This window comes from Amblyraja radiata, chromosome 11 (assembly GCF_010909765.2).
Source record: "Amblyraja radiata isolate CabotCenter1 chromosome 11, sAmbRad1.1.pri, whole genome shotgun sequence".
Lineage (NCBI taxonomy): Eukaryota > Metazoa > Chordata > Chondrichthyes > Rajiformes > Rajidae > Amblyraja > Amblyraja radiata.
In genome coordinates this window covers 34,785,971-34,807,628 of record NC_045966.1, presented here as the reverse complement: position 1 = coordinate 34,807,628, position 21,658 = coordinate 34,785,971, and the positions used below count along the sequence as shown (strand labels likewise).

The 21,658-nt window shown below is 42.4% G+C and overlaps 1 long non-coding RNA gene across 1 annotated transcript; it reads right to left on the bottom strand.

Annotated features, from left to right (window-relative positions):
* Nucleotides 1-737: 737 nt before the first annotated feature.
* On the bottom strand, nt 738-20,363 carry LOC116978774. The gene is made up of 3 exons (XR_004413546.1): nt 20,319-20,363; nt 16,711-16,713; nt 738-748 (listed from the first exon to the last, which is right to left on the bottom strand). It is a non-coding gene; the product is annotated as an uncharacterized LOC116978774 (long non-coding RNA).
* Between the last annotated feature and the right edge of the window lie 1,295 nt (nt 20,364-21,658).

Below are 21,658 nucleotides of genomic sequence, written 5' to 3'. Positions count from 1 at the left end.
TTATTGACTTCCATCACAGTGAGGAATGTGGAATCCACTGTGGTGGATGTGTTAACTTTTATGTAGTTGTGTGTCTTGTCGCTTTTTGTTTAGTATGGCTGTATGGTAAATCGAATATCACTGTACCTTAATTTGTACAAGTGACAATAAAAGCCCTTTGAAACCATTTGAAACCCTTTGAGTCCTTGATACTTAAAATCTAACTCTCCTAGGCTCTGGACTGTGCTGTTGGTGAATCATTTATTCATTTAATTTTGATTCTTCACTTTGGCAACTTCAATTCCAGATTCCTTTCACAGGATATCCTAACAATTGCTGTAGATCCTAGAATCCTCTTGTGATCTTAAATCATGCATTTACTAATGCAGTTGGTTATTGGAAACTATAATATCAATACTGATTCATATTCAGTATTTTATCCATGAACTTCTCGCATTATTCAGCCTCCATTTCTTTCTTGGTACTGTACTCTGGCTTCAATGGTACTTTATTGTCACATGTACCTAAGTACAGTGAGATTTGTTTTTGCATAAGGTAGTGGTGCACACTGAGTCCATACACTAGAGTTACCGCATTGTAGGCACCATCTCATATCCTTCAAGTCCAAATTTTGTAAATGTTAGAGTCTTAGCTGGCCATAATGTGTCTGTTGTCGTGGCATAGCACAGGTCTTGACCCAAAATATCACCTATCCATGTTCTCCAGAGATGCTGCCTGACCCATTGAGTTACTCCTGCACTTTGTGTTCCTTGCGGCATAATATTACTTTTTAAATTATACAAGAAAGCAAACGCGGGATAATTTCAGGGCATCTTATCTGTTTTTTGAGAACACTTTCCAACCATAAAACTTCTATTTTGCACAAATAGAGCCATTTTGATCATTTGATGACCTTGCTGGCCTGTAAACATTCCCAGATGCCTACTAATTTTCAGTCAAAATGAATGGTCTCACGTGAACAAATTTTGAAATTTATTGTACAACCTGGTCATTCTATACACCAAGGCTGATTGTCATGGGGTGTTCCAAGTAATTCCAGTCAGTTCATGCATTTCATACGAACGTAGCCTTATCCAAACCTATATTGAACTTCAAAAGAACTGCCATTGAAATGAAGGCGTCCCAAGGCCCCCATATCTCTGGGTGAAAACTGTAAACCGGGTTCATCAAAGCATTTCTGGTCATCTGCAGCCAGATTCAAAAGATCTTTTAATGTTTTGCAATTGCCTATTGGAAAACAGGAATCACATTTTTTAAATAAAATATTATTTCAGAAATATTTCAGGATCTGCTTGGCAAACTTGCTACACAACAGACCACTAGGCGCCATCACCAATATGGTCATCACAACCAAGGTACCATCAGCTGTTCTAATATCAGCACATGGCAAGTAGAACACTGTGCACATTTTATCTGTGTCGGAGCTTTCCAATCACTTGACAGATCATCCAATTAAGTAGAATGAAAATAATTAGCTAAGTTCTGATCTAATGTCCAACAGTTTAACCAAGAGTTGAGTGGTGAGTTTCTGGCATGGATATTAAAATTCCTTTCTAGAAGGTCATGCAAACCTTGCAGGGCCTTGTTTTCCATCTGCAGGAAATCACTATAGATGTGGTTGTCAGAACCTGATGAGGATTATATTACTGTTGCACTTGCTAAGGAAAATAAACATATAAACAAGGTATATATATATGCTACGTCATATAAACTGAAAATTAGTTGTCTGCCTGTATACCACATATGTGGACAACATAATGATTGTTTATCCTTGGAAGAATAAAGTGCCTCCTCCACAATCGATTGTAACTTGCCATCACATAATCAAACAGTGGACATGCTTGATTTACAATAAATAGCCCTGTGCCCACATTAAAGGCAGGCCAAGAAAAATGAAATGAAAATGACTTCATAATGGAGTAGAACTAATGATAATTCATGTTTTGGGTTAGAGCCTATTTAGAGAGATAATGAATACTTGGTTCACCAAAGTTAGCTCAAATTTAAGAAATAAAACCATTAATAAGATATAGTTCCTTTGGGCACTTACCAACGAATCAATAAGATGTTTGCCATTGTTACCTTTGCTGAAGGTGCTATGTGCTAGCTTGACTTCTACACCACGACTGAATGAATGTGGTACCAATAAAAGAAGATCTCAATACTGAAAACTGATGGGCTGGGATAATCAATCAACAGCAAATGGAATGACCATGCTGTCCATGTAACACTTCCATGGGAACCACTGTTTCCCTCTAGTGAGATGAATTGGAAGCTTTTGCTGTATGTTTGTTGTTGGAATACTAGATTAAATGATTTATCGTAGTCACAATTCAATAGCTGGTGAGCATAATGGCCCCTGGTTACCCATAAATTGCCACTAAATTGACATTCTCAGTGGTGAAACATATCAAATTGGTTCAGTAGACATGCTTCCGTGGGTTGCTTTCTCCTCAGGCCCATCAACGGAGCATTACAATGATAACCCTGAACTGGACCTGGGATTATCATTTCAAACATTTGATTCACGGACATTGACTTCAGCTTGCTGGTGCAACAACTTGCATGATTTCATTCAACAACGTTTATACAGCTGCAGACTTGTAATTGTCACTCAGTAAGGCATTTATTATAAATCCTTTCATCCATCCTCTATCTAGTACATAGATCCAAATTCTGTCTGGAAGTTATTAAAGATTTCGAGCAAGCTGCAAATTTCTTTCTGACAGCTTCACAAATAGGAAATTCGGTTGATTATCTCTGTACCTTTTAGATCCATGCCCTCATCAAGGATCTGTGCAAGGAAGGTGAGGATTGGAGAGGGATAATCAAGGATACATCCAACATTTTTCTTACAATCATCTGAAAAGTCTTAATGTTATGGACATACTGTATGTGTATGTATTCCCTCTCCACTACATTATGGATGCATATGCATAGCCCGACAAAAGGCGGCATTTTCTGACTCCTTCACATACTTGTAGCTTTCATTTTGAACTATTTGGCCAGCACAGTGATGCAGCAGTAGAGTTGCTGCCTTTCAGTGACAGAGACCCGTTATCGATCCTGACTATGGGTGCTGTCTGTACGGAGTTTGCTCATTCTCCCTGTGACTGCTTGGGTTTTCTCTGGGTGTTCTTGTTTCCTCCCACATTCCAAAAACGTGCCGGTTTGTCTGTCAATTGGCTTCTGAAAAATTGTCCCTAGCATGTAGGATAGAACTTATTGGTCAGTGTGGACTCAGTGGGCTAAAGGGCCTGTTTCCACGCTGTATCTCTAAACTAAACCCAGGCAGTTCTGATTAGTACCAAAGATGCTTGCTAGCAAAATTATTCTCGTTACTTTTAATCATTTGTGTGTTTGTCAAATTGAACATCAACAACCGCTACATTCGAGTTGGATTCCATCAATACGTTTTTCATCAGATATCTCATGAATATCTTCTGAAAGTGAAGTGATCAACTCAAGAGAAATTGAAGTGGGGTTTGTACTAACTTGCCTCTGTTGCAGGAACATATTGATGCAAATGAACTCAGCTTTGCGTCATATTAGATTTCTGCTCTGTTTGAAATAGCAGCAACATTATCATATTAACGACAAGAAGTGCACTGTTGGAAGAATGGAGAGTCAATATTTACAGCGATCTGAATCGCTCAGATGTTGTATCTAAGCATGTTTTGTGTATTTGGTTTCACCTGCATTGGGTAATTAAGGCAGCAATTACATTACAGCTGGTGTAAAGCTAAAAAGTGAGACTAAACTACAGCTGGTGCAACACCTCTGCTGAGATATAATTCTCATCCAAATATCATTTCATAGGATAAGATGTATAGTACAGCCACCCTGGTTGGTAAAATGTGTTGGTTACTTTGGTTTCTCTGTCATCAAAAGCCTTGGTTTAGTGTTAGGTTGTCAGTTCAAGACTTATCCTGGGCAGTCGAACGCAGAAGTCTTGGATGTCTCTCCATATCATAAAGGAGTTACACTGTCACAGCTGAACCAAGACCCCAACCTGCTCTCACAGGTGGATGTAAGACATTCCCAGCCATTGTCAGACAGGCAGGAGAGCTCTCTGATGTGAGAATACTAATCACTTATTAAACCTCAATAAAATACATAATGTGATCATCTAACTATCTTTTATACTATTACTAAAACTCTCATCTTGACCACTTTCAGTCTGCGATGTATTTAAATTTGTGCAAAAACCGGTACCCTATATCGCTAGGATTTCTTTTGCCACCTCACTCACCGTTCTCCTCTGCTCCAAGCGCACCAAGTTTTGTTCCGATCAGTGGAATATTACAAAAGTTATGAAAGTTAAAATAATTGTGAGATGAGCAGATTGGTCTTCTCGCCTGTCAGTCACCATGAAGGTAACGCCCCTTCCAGCACCCGCTATCCGGCAGTGAGAATAAAGCTGAAACGGACTGCAAGCGGGGGCTCTGTTCTGTGAGCGAGGGGCTGTGCTGAGCGAGCGAGGGGCTGTGTTCTGCGATCAGCGGTTGTGCTCTGCGAGCAGGGGCTGTGCTCTGCGAGCGAGGGTTGTGTTCAGCGAGGGAGGGGCTGTGTTCTGCGAGGGAGGGGCTGTGTTCTGCGAGCGAGGGGCTGTGTTCTGCGAGCGGGTGCTGTGTTCTGCGAGCAGGAGTGGCGACCACCACGACAACCCGGGTGCCGATGTGTGCAGCCAGGGATGAGACACGGTGAGTGAGTCTGGAGCCAGTGAGTGCGGTCGGAGCCAGGGCCGGGAGCCACTGAGCCTACACAACCACCTCCCCTGCAGCCCCCTCCCCTGCACCCCCCTCCCCTGCACCCCCCTCCCCTGCACCCCCCTCCCCTGCACCCCCCTTTCTTTGCACAGCCCCCCCTGCACCCTACCTCCCCTCCACCCCACCTCCCCTACACCCTCCCCTCCCCTCCCCCACCCTCCATTCCCCCACACTCCCCTCTACCACACACACCCCTCCCACACACAACCCTCCCCTTCTCCCGACCCCCATCACCCCCTACCCCCACCATCCCCTACTCCACCAAGTCCAGAGGTCCACAAACCATGTGACTGAACTGTGAGTCCACAAGCCATGAGTGACTGAACTGTGAGTCCACAAGCCGTGAGTGACTGAACTGTGAGTCCACAAGCCGTGAGTGAGTGAGTGAGCTGTGAGTCTGCAAGCCGTGAGTGACTGAACTGTGAGTCCGCAAGCCGTGAGTGACTGAACAGTGAGTCCGCAAGCTGTGGCTGACTGAACTGTGAGTCTGCAAGCCATGGCTGAGTGAACTGTAAGTCCGCAAGCCGTGGCTGAGTGAACTGTGAGTCCGCAAGGCGTGGCTGAGTGAACTGTGAGTCCGCAAGGCGTGGCTGAGGGAACTGTGAGTCCGCAAGCCGTGATTGAGTGAACTGTGAGTCCACAAGCCGTGGCTGAGTGAACTGTGAGACTGCAAGCTGTGGCTGAGTGAACTGTGAGTCTGCAAGCCGTGGCTGAGTGAACTGTGAGTCCAGAAGGCTCACCACCCCCGCCCACACACCCCATCCCCCTCCTCTTGCACACCACCCCTCCCCCCTCCCAGTGGCAGGCCATGGCTGCTGCAGGCCACGGATGCAGTTGGCCACATCAGCACTTCCCCCCCACCAGCCCCGGCCTGAAGCCATCCCCTTCCCCGGCTACAGAACGCTCCAACCGACCCCACCTGTAGCATCCCCGTCTGCAGCTGCAAGACTAGCCCAAGGATTAATTCGGCCCACAGTCCATACTAGCCCTCTAGAACTCAATCCCTTTGGCCCACAACGCCCATACTAGCCCTGCAGAAACCCCTCACCCCCACTGGCCACCACCAAGCCATCCCCCTCCCCGGCTGCAGGACGCTCCCCCCTCTCCCACCTGCCCCCAACAGCCCCGCCTGAAGCTGTGCCCCTCCCCAGGCTGCAGGACGCTCCCTCCACTGGCCCCCGACAGCCCCCGCCTGAAGCCGACCCCCTCCCTCAGCTGCAGAACGCAACAAGAGATGCAACAAGAAAGAATGGACAGAATAAATCTCCTTTTTAACATTTAAATTGTTGTTATATTTTAAGAGTTATTCACATTTTAAGCTTTAATAAATCCATTTTCCACGTGCCCTTTAACATTACAGGTACAGGTGCAGGTACAATGCAGGTACAGCAGGCAGTGAAGAAAGTGAATGGCATGTTGGCCTTTATAACAAGCGGAATCGAATATAGGAGCAAAGAGGTCCTTCTGCAGTTGTACAGAGCCCTAGTGAGATCACACCAGGAGTATTGTGTGCAATTTTTGTCCCCTAATTTGAGGAAGGACATTCTTGCTATTGAGGGAGTGCAGCATAGGTTTACAAGGTTAATTCTCGGGATGGAGGGACTGTCATATGCTGAGAGAATGGAGCAGCTGGGCTTGTACACTCTGGAGTTTAGAAGGATGAGAGGATAATCATTAAAACATATAAGATTGTTAAGGGCTTGGACACACTAGAGGCAGGAAACATGTTCCCGATGTTGGGGGAGTCCAGAACCAGGGGCCACAGTTTAAGAAAGAGGAGTAAGCTATTTAGAACGGAGACGAGGAAACACTTTTTCTCACAGAGAGTGCTGAGTCTGTTGAATTCTCTGCCTCAGAGGGCGGTGGAGGCAGGTTCTCTGGATTCTTTCAAGAGAGAGCTAGATAGGGCTCTTAAAAATAGCGTAGTCAGGGGATATGGGGAAAAGGCAGGAACGGGGTACTGATTGGAGATGATCAGCCATGATCACATTGAATGGCGGTGCTGGCTTGAAGGGCCAAATGGCCTACTCCCGCACCTATTGTCTATTGTCTATTGTCTATTTAAATTGTTGTTATATTTTAAGAGTTATTCACAATTTAATCTTTAATAAATCCCTTTTCCACTTGCCGTGCTCATCAGCTGCACCTGCGCAGTAATACCTGCGTGTTCTACGTCACAATGGGAACCCAATGGGAGGGAATGGATGCGCCGCCGGTGAGTGGATGGGGAAGGGGGGGTTTGAAAGGAGTATGGAGTAAGTGCATGGAGGGGGAAGGGTAAGGGACGGAGTGTGGGGTGGGGGGGGGGTTGGTGAGGGGAGGAGGAGGGATCAGTGGCATCAGGTAATTAGGTAATTCATTTTCAAATCTTTATATCAAATGCATCAGCCTTGACTCAATTGCAAATAATTTAAATTTTTTTGTCAAATAATTATGCATTCAGGTCCACGCAAAAAAATGTGAGCACAAAAAATCAAGACTGATAGTACATCACAATACTGAGGGGTGCTGAAGGTGTGGTCTTGTGGTCTGATATCTCCAAAATACCTTTCTAATGGCACTATTTCAAGATGTGCTCTAGAATTATCCCTTATAATCTGTCCAATATTTATCCTCAATCGACACCACTAAAACAGGTTGGGGAAGAAATGCATACTTGATCAAGTGTACAAAATGTGTTATCTGAATTTTGTTCCACTTAATGAAACTGAGTTTCAGAAAATGAACACAACCTGAATCCATTGCAAAAGAACCAACAGAAAAATATTCCTCTCTTGTTCATAATTCACAGTGATGCATTGGCCAATATTTGAAATATTTTGCACAGCTCAAAAAACACTTTTAAAATTCAATCTCAAACTTGTAGGCATATCATGTATAAGACTAAATCACTTTTACAGGCTATATAAAGTTTTCTTTTTGCATGTTTCATGGCCTGGGAAACAGTCCCCTCCGAGCATTAAATTCAAGACTTGATGGAAAATATTCCTTTTTAAGGAGTTGGTAACTTACCTGATCCACAATCCAGTAAGAGAACCAGCTTGATGTGATAATGTAGTTGTCATTCCAATCCACTGGGCTGAGTATTCCCCTTCCTACCCAAGGTCTTGTAACTAATGAGTAAAGCTTACAATGGAATCATAATTCACAAATTAACATTGACAATTTAAAAAATATATATTTTTAGATGTTGCAGGTTGAGACTGATTTTGGTTTGGTCATCATTGAAACTAAGAAAGCAGAAATCCTCAGCTAAGTTCAGTTCCACAACCTCCATTCTTGGAGGTTCATTTATGCTCACCCCTGTGCTAACCCCAAGATCTGAAGTAATTTATCCAACCTTTTCTTCATAGGCTTTGTACAGAAGAGATTCACCAGAAGATTGTCTGGAATGGAGGACTGCACAGTGGTGCAGCGGTAGCATTGCTGCTTCCCAGTGCCAGAGACCTGGGTTCGATCCTCAATATGGGTGCTGCCTTTACGGAGTTTGTACATTCTCTCTATGACCATGTGGGTTTCCTCTGGGTGCTCCAGTTTCCTCCTACGCTCCAAAGAATTACAGGTTTGTAAGTTAATTGACTTTGGTAAAATTGTAAATTGTCCCTAGTGTTTAGGATAGTGTTAGCGTATAGGGTAATTGCTGGTCAGTGTGGACACGGTGGGCTGAAGGGCCTGTTTCCAAGCTGTATCTCTAAAGTCTAAAGATTGGATAGGCTAGAAATGTAAGAAGCTAAGGGGAGACATGACAGAGGTCTATAAAATACTGAGGGCAGGGGTCATTGATAGAAAAGATAGGCAGATTGTTATTCCCATGATAGAACTAGAGTGCATTGGTTTAAGAAGAGAGGAAAGAATTTTAAGGGAGTTCTGAGGGATACGTTTTGCACACAGGATAGTGAATATCTGGATCAAACTGCCAGAGGATGTACTGTAAATGAAAGCAGATACAATCATTTGGATCCATTAGTGGCAAGAAATGGTTTATCTGATCTTAAATATGAGTTTAGAGATTCCTAATGTTAATATTCCTGGATGTGGAAATGTTTCAAAACTGGTGTTGCACCTATCTATTTTCATAAAATAAACCCTGAAGATACCCATGTTTTTGTGCGACAGAACAGATTTATCCAAGGTAGATATAGATTATTTCTGCGTGAAATTGAGTTAATTAGGAAATGTGCCCTGTACCTTCCATGTCCTGTTCACCTTTGAGCAGCTGATGTTTCCCAGTGTTGGTCAGGAATTGCATGCCACTCCTTGCCTCCATTACTGTCATAAATTGGAAGTTTTTCAATCAAACTCTGCCTAATATTGAACATTTCAACATTTATGTGCTGCATTTGGATAGATACCTGACCAGGAAAGGAGTAGAGGGATATGGGCCTAATGCATGCAATATGAATAGTGTAGATAAACATCATCGTCAGATAGACACAAAATGCTGGAGTAACTCAGCGGGACAGGCAGCATCTCTGGATAGAAGGAATGGGTGACGTTTCAGGTCGAGACCCTTCTTCAGACTGAGAGTCAGGAGAGAGGGAGACACAGAGATAAGGAAGTGTAAGGTGTGAAAACAAGACATCGAAGGGAATGGTTTCAAGGAAAATCTAGAATAGATCATTGTTAGCTAGGAGACAGTGACAACAAAGCATACAAAGATAAAATTTAATCAGGGATACAGTCGGACTGGTTGGAGAACAAGGAAGGGGGAGGGATGGAAAGAGAGGGAAAGCATGGGTTCTTTTAATTAACAAAGTCAATATTCATACAGTTGGGGTGTAAGCTGCCCAAGCAACATATGAGGTGCTGACCAACAGTCAATACAACATATCGTTAGCATTGATATGATGGGCTGAAAGGGTCCATTGATGTGATGCACATTTCCATGATTCCATAATTTTCTACAATTCTTTGGATATAACAATTGAGGGCATTTATCAAAAAAAGCAACAAAGAGTTTTGATGTGGAATTTCAGAATTCTAAAGGAAGGACTGGGAACAGAATTAGAGGAACTACAATGCTTTCATCCAGTTCTCATTTTTAGATTTTTTTAAATTGCACCACACATCATCATTCAATCCTTGCTACGGGCAGAAACAATTATTCTATTATATTTCATCATGCATGATCATTTCCTTTAAATTAAACTTCTGCAAAACAGTGTGGGTGGCCCTGCAGCAAAACCTTTTCCCTGCAATGACAGCCACGATTCAGCAGTCATTGCAAATAACAATGGAAACCGACACAATTTAGAAATGTAATTTGCTTTCTTCTGTACATAGGCATCATGTTTTGATTGATACGTCGCTGTTGAGAGCTTGTGACCTCCTGTGATATTTGGGGTTTAAAGTGGGCTAAATGCAGAAGTTTAGCAGATCCAGTAATGACAAACGTTTCTGGTGGAAAAAACGTGCAACAGAACAGATTTATCCAGGGTAGATCACTTTTGGTTGAAGTTGAATCCATTGGGAAATGTGCCCTGTATTTTCCATGTGCTATTTACGTCTGGGCTGTTCATGTTTTCTCAGTGTTGGTCAGGAGTTGCATGCCATTCCTTTCTTCCCTTTCTGTCACAAATTTGAGCATTTTCAATCATACTATGCCTGACATTGAACACTCGCAGTATAAGTAGAAGCACATCCCACTATCGTGATGTTTTCATGTCTATTTAAAGGGACATCTGCTGACAGAAGGAGAGCATATACAGCCAGCATTTGAACTCACTGTAGATTGCTCAAACATCTTCCAAAATTCTCAGTGCTTGATTAAAGTGAAGGGTTTCAGCATGCAGTTACTGATTTACTCATTCCATCTGTGGCCCCAGTGGTGACAAGGCTGGCTATTCTTTTCTCCAGCCTTTCTGGGCACAGCATGGACTGAAACTATGCCAGCATAGGTATCCATTCACTTTGGGGATTAAATGAAGCAACATGGGTTCAATGAAGGCACAGTACAAATGTGTTCAGAATCATTTGCACTGAAGTCAACTTAAATAATAGAAGAATCAACCGTCATAACTTTTCAATAAATTATACACCCTCGTCCCTTGCCTGTATCACAGTCTTAGATAATGTTTTGATGTTCAAATCCTACTTTGCAATGTCCTCTTTGTAACCACAGTTTGGCTCCTAGAAGGCTGGTTCATTTCCTTTTGCAACCTTATAGGTGCCCTTGGTGATCCATGTGAAACTTTTGGCCTGAATGAGTCAGCTTCAGACAGCTGCCGAGGACAATTGAAGGAACACTCCAGGACCGCTGGCACAAAGGCACACTAAATCTGTTGTGTGGAAGACTATAGTGGAAGAGGACTTGGTGAGTTGGTCACCAGTGAACTGAACTCTCCTTCCATGCAGATTGAGTGGGCAATGGTGCACTACTCTACAGATGCCAACTGGACCACCATTATTTCCAGACCCAGAGCCGATCCGGCCCTCAAACCCTGGGTCCCAGTGTCTGGTTCTCGCAGTGTTCACTTCTCTCTTTGGATTTGGGTCCCACTGCAACCTGAGCAGGACTCCACTCAAGCTGAAGAGGGAAGTGAACTGCACAGCCATGTCACCTCATGGTACAGCAGTGATGTGCTCCTGCAGAACTTTCAGTTGCTCCATGTGGAAGATACCATTCTGCTAGCACGATCAAGGTATAGCTGCATGGAAACAGATAGATTTTGTGTGGGCTCCACAGTAGCTATCACCTACAGAATAGTCTTCCACAAAACAGATTTAGTGTGTCTTAGTCACCTGAACCAGTAGATAGAATGTGAGCCCCTGCAATAAATTGTTCATAACCTCAGAATGATTGTTATTGTCTCTTGCCTCCACACAATGTTCTTTGAGAGAATAGTGTGAAGTAATCTATGTTCCTTGTCAACTCCTGCATTTACTGAGCCGAGGGTCTTGCATTGTATGGGACAACTAAGATAGCAATTTTGGTGAGTTTGCTTTTAAGCGATGCAGCCATTCAAGCATCCTGCCCTTTCGGTTCGTTGGTGTTTCGGCTTCGTACGCTTTCGGTTCGTTAGCGTTTCAGCTTCAGATGCTTTCGGTTCGTTGGCGTTTGGGCTTCGTATGCTTTCTGTTATTTGGTGTTTCGGCTTTGTTTCCATTCGGCTATTTGGCTTTGACTTCTTTGCTTCGGCTTCTCGTCCTTCGACGCCACGTACTGGTACCTCTACCTCGCTTCTGAATATCAGTCTCATTGACTTCAAAAGAAATGGAGTTGAATGTATTATTAATTTTGTGCATTTATTCATCTTTGTTTTTTTAAATCAATTTAAATTCAACTTGCCCCATAGCTTTACAGCTAATTCTTCTGTCTCCTTTTTCAAGAAATGATCTATATCTTCGGGCTGCATGCAATGAGTGTTCCTGGGCAGAATAGAAATGATTGGATTAATCTCCATACCATTTATGCTGGAAACTTCACAGTTCTGTTAATAATGAAAACTGATTTTAAGTGCAATTGTCTTGCACTTATTGCATTTTGCTGGAAATGTCCTGGCTTTTGTTTGCTACCATTTGTTGTGTTTATTACACAAATTATGCCCATAAAATCAAATTCGGTTATTTACAAAACTCCAATCTCCAAGTACAAATGATAGGAAAATCTCCTAATTATCTCCATTTTGTCTGGAAAGAGGAGCTTTGCAATGAGTACATATCTATTCAGAAGCAATTTTCTGGCAGAATCTTGTGTTAATTGAGAACAAATTATAATTCATGGTTCCTGTATGTTTGGATAGGCCAGATAACTAAAGCGATAATAAGCAAAAATAGAAATAGGTTTCATTTTTCTGTATTAAATTTACTTTAGACAATTTACATAGAACATCCTTAGAATGTTGAAGTGTAACAGTCGAATAACAGAAAATAGTAACTTTTTTCTGTATAGAATTGAAACAACAAGTGCTGGAAATGTTCAGCAGTTCAGGCAGCGTTTGTGTAGCGAGAAATAATAATGTATCAAGTTTGACTAATATACGTGCAACAGACTGACTTGCCGCAGCAAATGCTTATATGGTTGCTTCTCAACCAATAAGCAGATTGAAAATTTACCATCCTTTATGCTCTTTTCCCATTCCTTGATTCTACTGTGTGCACCACAGTGAAAATGTCCTCTGTCCATTTTCCATGGGTCTACTCTCTTGACTGGGAGTTACTTTCTTCACTAAATTGCATCTCTATCCAATATGCCTCAACCTACTGGAAGAATGAATCTATTGATATTTCTCATACCTGTCATAGGTACTTCAAAAAAGACTAAGGTTCCTATGGATTAATTGCTATTTCTTTAAAAGGGAAGGAGTGGATTAGTTAAGTTATATCTTTGAAAACGGGTATTCCATATGGTATGCCTTCCGATACATTATTATACCAGACATTAGCATTAGTTGAGATTTGGCTACTTTCAATAAAGAAAGCATTGCTGGTAGCGCTGTTCTTGTTTTTTTACTTTGATAAGCAGCACCATTTAAAATCCTACCCCACACAAGCTTTTGAGATCACTTTATCTTGCAGGAACATTCACATCGTGATTATCGACGACTCATATCCAATTTCAGGATGAGTGCTTTCATTTTATTTTATTTTGATAAAATTCTATTGTGCAAAAAATGTGCAGCCATCAATAGAATTAATCCGGCCCATAGTATCTTCCTAATTTCATAGCATTAAAATGCTAATGCCTACACATGGACAATGTGAAATTATCACTTCCAAACCAAGCTATTCATACCTTAGTTTAGTTTAGAAAATAGGCCCTTCGGCCCACCGAGTCCGCACCGACCAGCGATCCCAGTGCATTAACACTATCCTAGATTAGGGACAATTTTTACATTTACCAAACCAATTCACCTACATACCTGGGAGGAAACCAAAGATCTTGGTGAAAACCCATTCAGGTCACGGGGAGAACGTTAAAAACTCCGTACAGAACAGCACCCGACCGGGAGCTCCAACGGCGGGAGCCAGCGGAGTTACCATCGTGGAGCTCGTGATTGTAAGACCTTCCACTACCTGCAACCTCCGGCAACCACCTTCAACTAGCATCGCAACCGGCTTCGACTAAAAAATCACCGATTTTTAAAACGGCAACCTATTTTGAGTCGCCGCCGGTTTTGAATTTTTTGAAATAATCGCCGGAACATAGAAGAAGCGGAAAACACTTTCGACCATTAGGGAGACTGACAAAAACCTCCGGGAACCGCACGGAAACCTTTGGTGGGGCGCAAAGTCTCCAGAGGTTTACGTTCAGGTTTCCTAAGTGGGACAGGGGCATAAGGCAGCAACTCTATCGCTGCGCCACCGTGCCGCCTGTTATGCTGTTAATCTTTCCAAGTTATTATGAGAAAGACTGTAAGATTGTATTGGAACTGACATTAAACACAATAGAAATAATATGAAAAATGCAGAACATAATCAATAAATACAAAATATGAATGTATTATTAACACAAATTCAGAATCAACAGTAAAACAGTTCAATGTTCCATGTTAATGCCCATGCCATTTCCAATCTGCACAATGGTCTCTCACATGAATTAAACACATTTCTCAGTAAATGTTGAAAACTTGTCTCTGTTTCCTGGCAACAACACGTTCTGTCTCTACCTCCTTAAAATCCTAAATGTGTTTTGTATCAGTGAGAGATGCTGCTGCCAATGTAGACCATGACAAATTTATCACAGATTATAAAGGCAGCAGAACATTACTTTAAAGAGGCCAACCTCCATTTTTTGTCAACTCTCACATATGTGAGAGAATTGCAGTCAACTACACTGACTTGTGGATTTACTGTGTTGTGAATCTCCAGCCTCTAGCCTTAACAGAAGGAAACCAAATTAAATCTCATTAAAATCATTGAAAAGACTTGAAAGCCCAGTCATACCGAAAGGGCAACATTGCTTAGGGCCTTGGAGCATGTGTCTAACTCAATCTTCTAAAATTGGAATGTAGATTTTATTTTTAAATTATTCATGCCTTGTGTATTACCAATAATCTTTTTAACATGTCATAATTAGGTATTTTCATTTTCATTTTGATGAATCTGTACATTAACCAATCATAGAAGGGAACTATTATAAACCTAATTCTAAAATATTGTAACAAAAAATCAGTAATTAAATGAATATAATGGCAGATGTCTTTCAAAATCTGCCCCAGGATTTATTTTTGTGGACAAAATTTAGCTTGGAATTAGTTCCTTTTTAAAGAAGTTCTTCCAGGTTGGATGAGTAATTGTGTTTCCAAGGTGATATTTAATTTCTGGGTGAAGTGTTAGGCCTTGGGATTGATTTTCAGGCATCAGGTGTGAGGTTAATTGATTCCCAAGTTTATTACTGAGATCAATGCATATGTTTACAGACAAATATCTCCTTCAGGAGGCAATGATCAATGATAGATAGTATTTATACTTAGAGCGCGGCAATGCAAGAAGAAGAGTTTTAGCTGATAACAGCGTTATTGTGTAGTGTTTTAAAACCTATATCAAAATCAAGCATTTTTTCATTTATTTCAATTGATTACTATAATTTCTTAAAAGATCAGCATTGGTGCTCATCAATAAAATACTAATAACAATAATATCTTTAATTGTGAGCAGGGGGAAACCAGCAGCATGCATTCAGATGCTAGGTATAACATAAACAGACAAAGGGTCAAACTCTTTACACTCTGCTCCTATATTCGTTTTAACCTTAACCTCACAAGGCCATTTTTTCAGGCTTGACTTACCAAAGGCTAATGAGTTCTCAGTGTGAGATTGATCATTTTGATGCTAGGGCCTAGCACCCTCCGACAATGTTCATTTTGTGTAGGGGCCTTAAAGCTGGAAGGACATTTGGTCACATCAGGACTGATTTTAAGAAATCGGGTTCTTGAGGTGTGAGTGCAAGATTGCAATTAATTAGATCTCCCATGCATTGCTTCTGCAAAATGACAGGCACACTCAATGTCAATTACTTCTGAATTCCCCATACCTTTTCCAAAAAAATGTCCTTGCAATTTTTACAAGTGAAAATGATCTTCCTACAAGCATAATTTTCCTGATATCAAATTCAACCTCTTTCCTGGTGTCAGATTCAGATTCAGATTCAATTTTAATTGTCAGTGTACAGTACAGAGACAACGAAATGCATTTAGCATCTCCCTGGAAGAGCGACATAGCAAATGATTTGCTGTATTACATGATTTGCTAAGCTCCTTGTCAAAAGGTGAATGTTCCCCAGAATGCTACTGGAACACAGTGTAAAATACAAAATGTTCCTCACTTTTCAAATGACTGACACAGATTGACAAGTTTCTGATTACAGCAGCCATCGCCTTACACATTTGTTATGGCAGAGATTGACTGCTCCCAGGTTTTCTTCCTTCACTTATGCAGCCTGTGACAGCTTTGTTGAATTCTGTTGCCATTTATCAACATGTTTCATTTGGAATAGTACCACATGGCACTGAAAATTACAAATTGGTAAGTGGGTGGATCGGTTGTCACGAAGTTGTGTCCTGACATTGGAAGGTTTTCGACAATCACAAAACAGGAGCATTTAAGGCACAGACAATAGGCTCTCAGGCCTTGGGATCTTGTACTTACCCTGTCCTCCAGCAACTGCGGCAGAGTGAAGCATTGGCTGCTGTTTTCCACCCGAAATGCAGCATTAAGGCAGGCTTAGAAACTGGAGCATAGTTTCTATCAGTGGGAAAAGATGCCACGTCAGTCAGAATCTAAATCCTTAACAATTGACAGCATATCACTAATTAGTTTAAAAAAAATCACAAGTATCACACTGCAGGCCAGAATAACACAGAGTACACAACTCATGATATCAATTCTCCTGCAAAGATGATAGGATGCTTGCCATGTTGCACGTAGGCACCTTAAAAAAAAAACACATGTCAGGAACGAGCGCCAAACAGCAAGAGGGCCATTTGAAACATTTGAAAACGAGCTCAAAGACTTTTGACAGCAGGGAGCTTCACAAGGCAGCCATGGAATCCAGTTCTCCAGGTTGATTAATTGCCTTGAAGTCACAAAAGTAAGCCACACGATTGTCTGGTCAGACAGGGCGAGAGATTGCTTATTGTCTGTAACATAGGTCCTTTGGATCTCTTGAGATTCGTATTGGGTTTATTATTGTTGTGTGTACCAAGATACAGTAAAAATATTTGGTTTCCATGGTATCCAGTTACATTATATTATACAGGGCAGCACAGTGGCACAGCTGGTAGAGCTGCTGTCTCGCAGCATCACAGGCCTGAGTTTGATCCTAACCTTGGATGCTGTCTGTGCAGAGTTTGCATGTACTCCCTGTGACAATATGGATTTGCTTCAATCTGGGCACTTCAATTTCCTCCCAAATCCTAAAAATGTGTGGGTTTGTAGGTTAATTTGCCCCTGTAAATTGCCTCGAGTGTGTAGTGAGTGGATGCGAAAGTGGGATAGCATATAGAGTACACAAGTGAGAATGGGTGATTAATGGTCGGCATGAAGTTGGGGTACCGAATGGCCTGTTTCCATGCTGTATCTCTAAACTAATCTAAACTAAAATGCAGGTACAAGCAAGCTATACACAAGCAGAACCGGTAGTACAAAGAGCAAAATAACCAGTGCAGAATATGGTGTTAAGCTATAGTAAACGTGAAGTTTTTTTATTTAAAGTGCAAGAATCATATCAAGGTGGGTTGGAGTGGTGGCGCGGCACTGACTGCAGCGGCTCACCGGCAGTCCCGTTTGTTTGTGTTTTTTGTGTTGTTTATTTTGTTTTGGTTAGTCTAGTTTTTTGTTTTTTGTTTGTGTTTTGGGAGGGTGGGGGGTTGAAATGGGGTTTGCAGTCTCTCCCTGCGGGGGAATGCGACTTTTTTGTCGTATTCCCCTTCTCTGTCTCCGTCTGCGCTGAGGCCTAATGGAGCTGATGACCTCGAGGCTCCGGAGGCAGAGCCCGTCAGGACTCGCCCTGAGCTCGCTCCCGTGAGGGTGGTCCGGCTCAGGGCTGGAACTGTGCTCCCGTGAGAGGCTGTGGCGCTCTCGTGAGGGCGGCCAGCCCATGGGTGGAACGAGGCTCCCGTCGGAGCGGCCAAGCTCGGGGAGGTGCGGCGATCGCAGCCCGAGGGAGGTTCGGCGCCCATGTCGGGGCGGCCCGGCCCTAGGGAGAAGCGACGCCCAAGTCGGGGCGGCCCGGCCGGAGGGAGAAGCGACGCCCAAGTCGGGGCAGCCTGGCCAGAGGGAGAAGCGACGCCCAAGTCGGGGCGGCCTGGCCGGGGGGAGAAGCGACGCCCAAGTCGGGGAGGCCCGGCCCGGGGAAGAAGCGACGCCCATGTCGGGGCGGCGTGGCCCGGTGGAGGTTCGGCGCCCATGTCGGGGGCGGCCCAGCCCGAGGCTGAAGACGGCACGATACTCACGTGAGGGTGGCTGGGACGGTGTTCTGGCGGTGGTGGCCTGAGTCCGGGGTTCAGCCACGGGCCAACGGCTGCGTCTGCAGGACTGGCGGGCGGCAGCTTCGACCACCCCGGGCCGCAGTGTTTGAGCCGCGGGACTGATTTATAACATCGCCTGGGTGGTATCGCCTCAGCGCAGAGGGAGAAGAGGAGGGAAGAGACTGCACACCTAAGACTTTTGCCTCCATCACAGTGAGAAGATGCTGGGTGGACTCACTGTGGTGGATGTTAATATGTGTTTATTGTTGTTTTTTTATTGTATTATATGTATGACTGCTGCAATTTCGTTCAGACTTTGGTCTGAATGACAATAAAGGCATATCTATCTATCTATCTATCTATCTAGATGGGGACTACAGATGGCACAATGGGCTAAGTGTTCGGCTGGCAACCGGAAGATAGCTGGTTCGAATCCCGCTTGGAGTGCATACTGTCGTTGTGTCCTTGGGAAAGACACTTCACCCGCCTTTGCCTGTGTGTGTCCTTGGGCAAGACACTTCACCCACCTTTGCCTGTGTGTGTGGATGTAATTATGTGAAGCACTTTGGGGTCAATGCAAGTTGACTAAAAATGTGCTATATAAATAAAGAAATTTAAATTTACATCCTTATCTTATGACAGATCTGTTCAATGAAGAATAATAACAGTGGGAAAGATGCTATTCTTGAATCCGGTGTTACGTGCTTTCAAGTTTTTGTATTTTCTGCCTGACAGGAGAGGAAAGAAGAGGGAATGACCAGGGTGTAAATGGTCCTTAACTATGTTGGCCCAAGGCAGTGTGAAGTGTAGATAGATTTGATGGGGATGTGGATGGGGGGGATACTGGTTTCCATTATGGATTTGTCCACTGTAAAATGCCTTCATCATATAGATGAGAGGTGGAATCTGAAATGAGTTGATAGGGAAAGTAGGGTAGGCTTTGGGTAGGATTGATGTCAAAAATGTATGATTATTGGTCAGTGTGGATGATGGGGCAAAGAGTCTGTTTCCATGGTGCATTTTTCTATAATTATATGACATTCTAGTCTATTTCAACTTGTAATATACATTTGGAGAGAAATATGAATAGGAACGGTTTAAGAGGACTATGCAGTAAATGGGACTAGCTCATATGCCAAATTGATTGCCATGGACAAAGTGGGCTGAAGGGCTTGTTTCTATGCTGTATAACCATACGAGTCTATTACCCACAGAACATCTTTTATTCATAAATAAGTATTCTATTTAATGAAAGGGAAAACAAAATAATATTTTTACATTTGCATTACTGCATATTTCAACTTTTTCAGAAATGAAATTCTGTAATAACTTTTTCATAATGACTGTGAATATGGGAGAACAAACTATTTTTCCAATATTTCCAATATATTTCAATATCCAACTCATATGATTTAGTGTTAGTAGGAACTGCAGATGCTGGTTGAAACCAAAGATAAGCACAAAATGCTGGAGTAACTCAGCGGAATAGGCAGAATCTCTGGAGAGAAGGAATTGGTGATTTCAGGTCTCAACATTAAAGGAGGTGGTAGTGTAGTCAGAGAAACTAGTTAACAAAAATTACAGCAGTATCATGAACAGCTGGCCAAAAAGCTGAGGAATGGCTAATGGAGTTTAATGTAGATAAGTGTTTGCTATTGCATTTTGGGTAGTTAAATAAGGGCACGACCTTCATACTGAATAATAAAATAGAGGGATCTATGAGTACAGATACAAAGTTTCCAGAACGTGGCTTCACAGATGCGTAGGGTAGTAAAGAAGCTACATTAGCCTTCATCAGTAGGGGATTGAGTACAGTTGGGTCTTTATGTTACAGTTGCACATCACATTGGAGAGATGGCATTTGAAATATTGTATTCAGTTATGGTCACCCTGCCATAGGAAGAATAACATTAAGATGGAAAGAGTGTGGAAAAGATTTACAAAGGAACTTGCCAGAAATGTGGAGCCTGAGCTACAGGGAGAGGTTGGGCAGGCAAGGATTGTATTCCTTGGAGAGCAGGAGGATGAGGGGTTTTATAGAGGTGTATAAAATGATGAAGGGAATAAAATGGGTGAATGCATAGAGTATTTTACCCAGCGTTGGGGAATCAAAAACCAGAGGACAGGTTTACGAAGAGACGGGCTAGATACAATAGGAAACTGAGTGGCAATATTTTCACTCAGAGGGTGGTGGGTGTATGGATTGGGGAGATATTTAAGGCATTTAAAATACATTTGGACGGGTACCTGAATGGGACAGGTTTAGAGGGACATGGGCCAAACATAGGCAAATAGGTCTAACTTAGATGGGGCACCTTGGTCGCATGGACAAGTTGGGCCAAGGGGCCTGTTTCTGTGCTTTATGACTCTATGACTATGACATCTCAATTTCCTTCATCTGTTATCTGTAATTCCTGCTTATTGAGATTGGCAAACAGTTTAAAACATATAGGTATGTATATGTTAGGTAGTCACAATAACCCAAACTAGCTTCATGCTATGCAACCTAATTTCAGATGGGATGTATTTACCTCAAAAGAGAAATTATCTTAATCTCATCACTGTGCAGTAGGCTTCAATTCAATTTCCATTGGCGAAAGAATATAATTTCAACTCATTACACTGAAATCTCCTTGCATAACCTTCATGATGCTGAATACCCAAAATACAGAGAGAATAATATTGTAATAGTAAGATTAAACGAGAACTTACCAGTTTGAAGTTTGATCTTTATTTTATGAGGTGTTACGGTGAGCGATTACATGAAGAAGCCCCGCCAGTCCACATGCATGTCAATCTTCAAAGCAGCAGTGTGAAATCACAGATAACAGCAGTCGAAGTAACATAGTAAGACTTAGAGAAGACTAGAACTACCGAGTGGTCTTTATGAGAGAGGGCAGGGAGCGGTGGGCACATAATCGCTCACCGTAACTCCTCATAAAATAACGATCAAACTTCAAACTGGTAAGTTCTCGTTTAATCTTACTATTTTACTTCGGAGTCACGTGAGTGAATCCGTGAAGATTTCAAAGCTCTATGATTTCATGCCGTGAGAAATGAGTCTACACAACCACAACTGCTTCATTGACAGATGAGGGAAACATTCATAATGAATAAATAATAGTAACTCCTCTCATCCAGGAGTAATCTAACCACTGAACTTAAAATGGGTAAGTGGGTAAATGAGTGGGTAAATACGCCTTGGCTGGCAATAGTTTATTATGAAATGTTCAGAAAGTTTGTTCGTTCGACCATCCTGCAGTAACCAGGATGTGGTCCAGTGGAACATACATAACCTTTGCTGCTGATGTTGTAGCAGCCCTGGTGGAGTGAGACTCAAAAAATATCAGTATCTACTCCTGCATGAGACAGGAGTACATAAAACACCCGTTTTAACCACCTGGAGATGGTGTAAACCAATACCTTTTTATAAAGTGTTTGTAATGAACAAACATTGCTAGTTCAGAACCTCTAAGGCTC